This window comes from Telmatherina bonti (assembly GCF_933228915.1).
Source record: "Telmatherina bonti genome assembly, chromosome: 9".
In the NCBI taxonomy this organism is placed as follows: domain Eukaryota; kingdom Metazoa; phylum Chordata; class Actinopteri; order Atheriniformes; family Telmatherinidae; genus Telmatherina; species Telmatherina bonti.
The window spans coordinates 21,330,559-21,337,819 of NC_136627.1; positions in this window are offsets into that span (position 1 = coordinate 21,330,559).

Genomic DNA, 7,261 nt, shown 5'->3' on the forward strand with positions numbered 1-7,261 from the left:
GTTTATGTCTCTGTTAATTTCACCCTTAAATACAACTATACAGTAAGTGATATTTTTGGTCCAGTTTGTACCCATCTCAGCTGGAATAAAATTTTAAGTTATGCTTGGTTTTAAACAAAAAAGCTATAAAATGTCCTGAGGATGTGTGTGTACTGTCCTCTGGTTCTCTGATCTACCTCTGACAAACTGATTATTCTTGTTTCATTGTTTATTTGCACAGTGGCTGAAGCTCCCCTGACTGAGAGAATAACAGCCAGTATGAGATCTGAACTCATTAGAATTTTAAGTCCAGTCAAACAGATGCCATAACTTCTCTTATGAACTCGTCCTGCCAAATGTTTACCATCATCAATTTCCTCTTGGCTACCGTCGGTGCTAAATGGTACACGGCAAAGACTCCTATGTTTTTGTCCACAACAACCTTGTTGCTACACTGGAACTAAAACTACTGAACATTTACGAGAAAATCTTCTGAGCCAAGGGGCCCCACATCAGCAGACATCTGATGGTTTGTAAGTTCATGATGTTCCCTGTAGTGCACTCCTGCTACACTTCCTCTGGCATGTTTTCACTCCAAGTCTTTATCAGGCACTAAAGGTTAGGACAAATGACAGCTCTTGCAAACATGGTCAATTAAAATTGAGCTTGACGTGATGGAGAAACTTACTTTGAGTGAAAAAGAAATCTTCATGATTTAAACACAAGTATGATTTAATATTCTTTTACACGTTTTTTTAAATAAGTAACAACTATGAAGTATAACCCATTATTTTATTAATTAATAAAATAATTAATTAATTGAATTAATCATTTATCAAAATTAAATTAATTTAATTTAGAAATCTAGAATAGGTTAGTATCTTTTGTGTACTGATTTTCTGTACCATCTGTTTCATGCAGCCTTCCTCGATTCAGTTATCATTGACTATAGAGTGTTTTAGCACTTATACGAATGAAACCATTGATGGTCATTTGTTGGCGTCCTACTTCTTTGTTGCTATGGTGACAGCAAGACACATTTTTCCATCTGCAGAAACTCTTCAGCTTAAGAAGTCTTGGACATAATTCCTCCTGCCATCTTGTCTTGCTCATACATGTATCAATTTGACAACATGTGGTTGTTGCACTTCTGTGGGAATAATTCTTTCCATGCTCCCTGCTGTGTCTGCAAAGCTCACCTCCATTATCAGGTGAGCTGTCAGAGGATGCATTCTCAGGTGTCTCTGAATCTGCCATTAACTGACAGAGTGTTACTATCAGAAACACTACTATTGTACTGTAAGTGATGAAGGAGTCATTTCTAGTGTTACTACTTACTTCTAACTGATGACAGGTCTTTAGGACCAATCCTAATCTAATGTTTTTTTTCCATGAGGCAAGTTATTTGGCACATCCAGAGAGAAAGGTTAAAAAGAGAGAAAGAGAGAGAGAGAGAAGGGAGCAGTCAGCCACATCTAAACATCCATCCACCCATTTTCTAAACCGCTTAATCCAATTCAGGGTCGCGGGGAAGCTGGAGCCTATCCCAGCTGGCATTGGGCGACAGGCAGGGTACACCCTGGACAGCTCGCCAGTCCATCGCAGGGCCACATCTAAACAATTCTGCATAATTTTCTTTCACTTTGATCCACCTCTACTTGCTTTGTGTATTCCTCTCTTCTCTTTATCTGACCCCTCCTTTCTTTTCCCTTTTTTTGTTTTATATTCAATCACCTCCTTCCTTCCATCTTTGACTTCTCACCAGTTTCTCTTTTTCCTTCAATTAGTTTCTTGTTATTCCCTTAATTTGGAATAACTCTTGACGGAATGATTAGGTCTGCGAAAGAGACTCGGATTAGCTTTTGTATTGATGGGCTTTAAGATTACAGCTTCAGTGGTTGGCATCAGACTGGGAGTTTGCCTCTGCTGATCTTGCACTGACAAGGTTTCATAGAGTTGAAAATAAAGTTCAGGGCTCAAAAGCCTGCCTAAAGATATGTCCTGAAAGGTTTGTATTAGATCTCACTTAATACCCTTTCTTTTAACAGTACAGTAACATTCTTTCCATCACACACCAGCAGCTTGAGATGTTTCCTAAAAGCCTGAAATGATTTAAGCTTAAGCAGAAATGTTAATTTCATGTAACCGGAAATGAAACTGGTGCAGGAAGTCTGCTTTTGAGGATGTGGTCATAAGCTGACATGAGTATGTACATAAAACAGAAACATTGCAGCTGGATGGGCAGCTCACAGCTTGAGAAAAACATACAAAATTCACATTTCTTTTCTCCTTTCTTCATGTGTGATTTCACAAAGTGACCTTTTAAAGTTAGACACATTTGTTTTGATTGGTGTTTTTAACACTCCACACTCTTTAGCACATTCAATTTTCAGCAAATGAAGTAAACAGCTTTGTTTGATTACTGATATGAGTCAACACAAGATTTACGTCACAGTCAGGGTTCAAGGGAAGTACAGGCATCGCCACATTCAGAGAGGCTTATGTTTGAAAAAGTTAACTTAAACAAGAGCTTTGCATGTGGTTGCACTTTAGCAGGTTGAGTGAGAGGTGAATGTGACAGATCCATCTTCAGTTCACCATGAAAACAATCAGTTGTCAGTCATGTGGAAAGCAAACCAAGTCTAAGCCAGGATGCTGCTCCAGTTCCCCTGAATGACATGAGTCCAGTACTCAGTGGTTGTGGTTGTGCCATGGTGACATTGCAGGGGCTGAGCGAGGAGAAGAGGAGAAAGTGGAAGCAGGGTTAAATAGACAAGGATACTGCAAGACCAATACCGCAGCAGATCAGTCTTCTGTCCGAAAAAATCAATATACAAAGGCACAAAATGGCAGACCTCCAATAAGACTACGTGATTCAAACCCTCAGAAAGACATCAAACATTTAAAATACAAATTAGTCATAAACATTTTGTCTTGTTGTACCTTAATGGTAATTTCTAATGGTGGCATAAGACACAAAACGACTAGTTAGCCAGGTAACATTTAAAAGAAGCTATCAGTGACGATGACTTATTCTTGATTTCACTGACAGAAAAAACACCACTTGTGTTTCTTTTATGGTCTTGGATGAGCGTGTGCTAGAGAGTTTACTCCATCCAACTAGGTGGCGGAGGAACATAAAATAAAAATAAAAACATTTGCATTATTTTGAATTTGTGGGTTAAAAGTACAAGAAGAGCATTATGAGTTAAATGCAAATTAATTTGTCTACTATAGAATTCTTATTTACATTTGCAGAACCTGCAGGGCCAGCACAGCTTAATATTTTAGTCATGATAAACACTGTGTTTGGTTGTGCAGCTTTTTAATATTAATAGCTTGACTTTGGTTTAAAAAAAATAATAATCTATATTATAGTTGTATGCTGGAGGAGATTCTATGACAATGAAAACCTTATTATTCTATTTTACAATCATTTTAAATGTTTATCCAAACCACCTTACTTGTGATAAGTGATCAATTAACCTAACATGCATGTCTTTGGGGTGGGAGAAAGCCAGAATACCCAGAGCAAACCCATACAAACATGGGGTGAACATGCAAACTCCATTCAGAAAGGCCATTGTTTCAACCACCCTGCCAGCCAAGCGTCAAACCAGTGACCTTCTTGATGTGAGGCCCAATAACGTCTCTATGGGTTTAATTGTATGTTAAATATTGAGAACAATGTTTTTATTGCAAATCCAGGCAGTGGGATCACGTGGGAAAAAAATGTAACAAAATTTATAAGAACAGAACATTTTGATATGTTTGATGGAACACCCTGCCTCTCCCCCATCTTGCCCATCTCGCCCCAGCTTCCAACATCTAATAAATATGTGGCTTAGGAAGGGTGTACATGAACAACCTGGGTTAATATTTTTCATACTTTTAGCTTCTTCTTAACTCTTTTACATTACCAACCAAGATAAGAAGGAATAGTTTATATTCGTATTGATAACATTATATATGCGCAGTCTGAGTGATGCAACTTTTCTTGTGAAATATTTAACACACTTATAGTGGATAGGTTTGTGAGCATCTGAAGTCACTATAAGATAATTGTATTGTTTTATTTACAACTCTGTGACTGCATTTTCCCCTTCGAGGTACAGATGTGTAAATGTCAGCAGAATCACAGCCACGAGATTCATTCACTTAATGTGTAAAATGCATCCTCTTAAGCTTCTGGCTGTTGCGCTGGGGTGCGGCCTGGCTGCCGCTCGGTGGCGGTCTGGGGATCCCGGCCCTCCGTCGGTGTGGGCTGGGCCCTCTGCCTGCGGGGGTGGGGGGTTGCTTCTGGGCTCTTGGGGCCGTGGGGCCCGCGCTCTGTCTGCCCTGGGTGGCCGGTGCCCGGCGGGGCCGGTCCTCGCTGGTCCGGGCCTGCTGGGGCCTGTTCCCCCTGACTGCGGGGGACTCTGGCTGGGACCCCCCTCTGCCGCCTCCTGGGTCGGTGCATGGCTGGCTCCAGGGTGGGGCGGTTGGGGTCTGCGCCTGGGGATGGCTGCCGATGGCCCTGGTCTCGGGGGTACTCCTGGCGTGCCTCTTGCCTTTGTGTGGGAAGGGTCACACTGGCATGATCACCTTTTCCGGAACACGTTCCACTCTGCATGTTCTGCATGTGACACAGTCACCGAGTCGTCACGCAGTTTTATTCACTAACAGCAGCTAGTTTTCTCATTTCTGTTTGTTTCTCATTTATATTTAACTTTTTAGATTCATAGTTTAGTTACTATGATCTAAAGTTGGCTTGTATGTGTATGTATATGTGTTAATACTGGCAAGTGCGTATATGTTCGTACGTATGTATGTGTGTGTATGTGTGTGCATAGAGGTGTGTGTGTATATGTATGTATGTGTATATGTATATGTGTACATATGTATATATATGTGTATATATATATATATTATGTGTGTATACGTGGGTGTATATGTATGTGTATGTATGCGTGTGTATGTGTGTGTATATGTATGTGTGTGCCTGTATGTGTGTATGTATACATCTGTAGGTTGTTTTCTTTCTTTTTGTTTTTGGGTTATTTTTCAGTTGTTGTTTTTTTCTCTCCCTTTTCTCTCCCTTTATCTCTTTCCCTTTTCTTATGAGGTGTTTCTTCTCCTTTCTCTTTCTGTCTTTTGTCTGTCCTCTCTGGTCCAGCAGTACAAACTCTACAATTCAAACAACAATACAAAATAAACATAGAAATAAAATAAAAATGCAGAAAGTCAAGGGGATCATTATATCTATAAAGCTTCCCTTGGCAGAGAAAATTTGCTCAGCAGAACACAGCATCCAGACCATCATTCTGCTTGCCTAAATGCTGGACAAGACAAAAAAAAAAAAAAAAAAAAAAAAAAAAAAAGCTTCTGGCTGTTTTTTTTTTTTTTTTAATGTACGGCCTAGTAGCCTACTTTTCCTATTGTGTCAGCACTCCTGGGTGCATGCCTCACATTCAGCAAAGCAGATTGCAGATTGAGTGTGTGTGTGTGTGTGTTTTGTGTCTGAGAATGGACATTTGTCATATGGATTCATTTGTTTAAACTTGTCACATCTCTACTACTCAAACACAAACAATCATGTTAAGCTGTTGAGGACTGTGTGTATCACCTCCCCTTTGTTTATTGATTGCATGGCTTCAGCTTGTAATGGTTAAATTCACTAATTCGGGGTTTACTTTGGTCAGCCCAATACTTCATGGAGCAGTTCACTCCCTAAAGGTAATGAATGAGCAAGATCAATCTGGTTATCACCGGTATTATCTTCTTTAAGAAACTAATTCTTTCTGTACTTTTTCTCAGTTGCCAGTAAACCTTAAGATGAGGGTCACAGTCTTCAAACAAAGCCCTGTCTGTTTGTTTTGTGACAACCTCTGTGAAATTTTCCAGGGGCTTTTTACTTACACAGGTCCTTGATCCTAGAAGCACCAGTGCATGTACAGTCCAACCTCATCTAATCGTGTTATTCCTGTAATCTGCTCCTGAGGTTCAAGCTGATTTGATGATCTTTCTTTCTTTCTTTCCAAACGTCTCCTCTCATCAATGCAAAACATATTGTGCCTGTCCAGATGTCTTTTTGTCTCTTCTGACCTTTTTTGGAATTATTGATTGTGTGATTGACAAAAGAGAGATCTGATTACTTTAACACCGTCTTACAATAGTCTCATTTTACTGTTCTTCTCATGCTTGTGGAACAAAAAAGAAATTTGCATTAAAACGGCTTAGTTAGAACAGTAATAAAACAAATGTCAACCAAATGCAGAATCAAAAAGAGATTTTTCTCTTCTCTTTTTTTTAAACCTGGTTTAAGTTCAGTAAGATTGTTTGTTTAGCAACAGTCAGCATGGATGAGCCACGTTAAGTGGTTTGAGTCTTAATATTTACACGACATTTACATATCATGTGATTAGCAAAATAAAGTTTCAATGTTAAGCATCCCCTTTACATACAATTTTTCTACATTTTACCACTATTTAAAGCAGTTTGACATATATTTTTGTACTTTAAAAGTATTTTTCTAAATATAGTTTGTCTTTACCTTGGTTGGAAGGCAAGGGTTGTAAATAGTGTCAATGAACATTGTCTAACTGGCTTTTAATGTCAATATCCTTGATCACTTACCAGTGAATAGAGTTCATTTTTGTTAAGATTAAATTGGCTGGAAAAGTATTCTCTGACACAGGTGGTCACATGAGAGACCAACTTTGAAAACTGTAGTATTAGATGTGGGAGACGACGAGGCATGTCATGTTTCCTTTTTCTGGTCTTTTTCCTACATTTACACTCCTGCTGGTCATCAGTCATCGCTCACCTAATGTACTAGCCTGGTTTCAGTCATCCTTTGCCAGATTTTCTATGCCTGGTGTACTAGTGGTCAGCCTGCTTTTCCTCTTGTGTGTGCTCTCTGTCAGTTTTGACCTGAAATTGTTCTGAGTTTGTATTATTGCCCATGAAACTGCTTCTGGATTTCTGACTATTGCATTGTTTGTTTTTGCCAAACCATGAAGTTTACCTACCTGGGAAGACCCTGTCTCTATCTTCTGACTGATGAAATCTAACTGTTTCCATGAGTGATCCTTGCGTTTAAGTCTTGTCTGGGTCTACCATCACCTTTGTGCTGTGCATGGATGAATGTGTATGACACATTTGTGGAGTGTGATTGTATTTAAATATACAATTTTCCATTGCGATGAAGCTTGGCTTACTTCCCTATTCTAAATGGTGTCAGTGCTGTCAAGTGTCATTTGATGTAGAGTAACTGGAATCCCAGCTTTCTACATTCACAAAG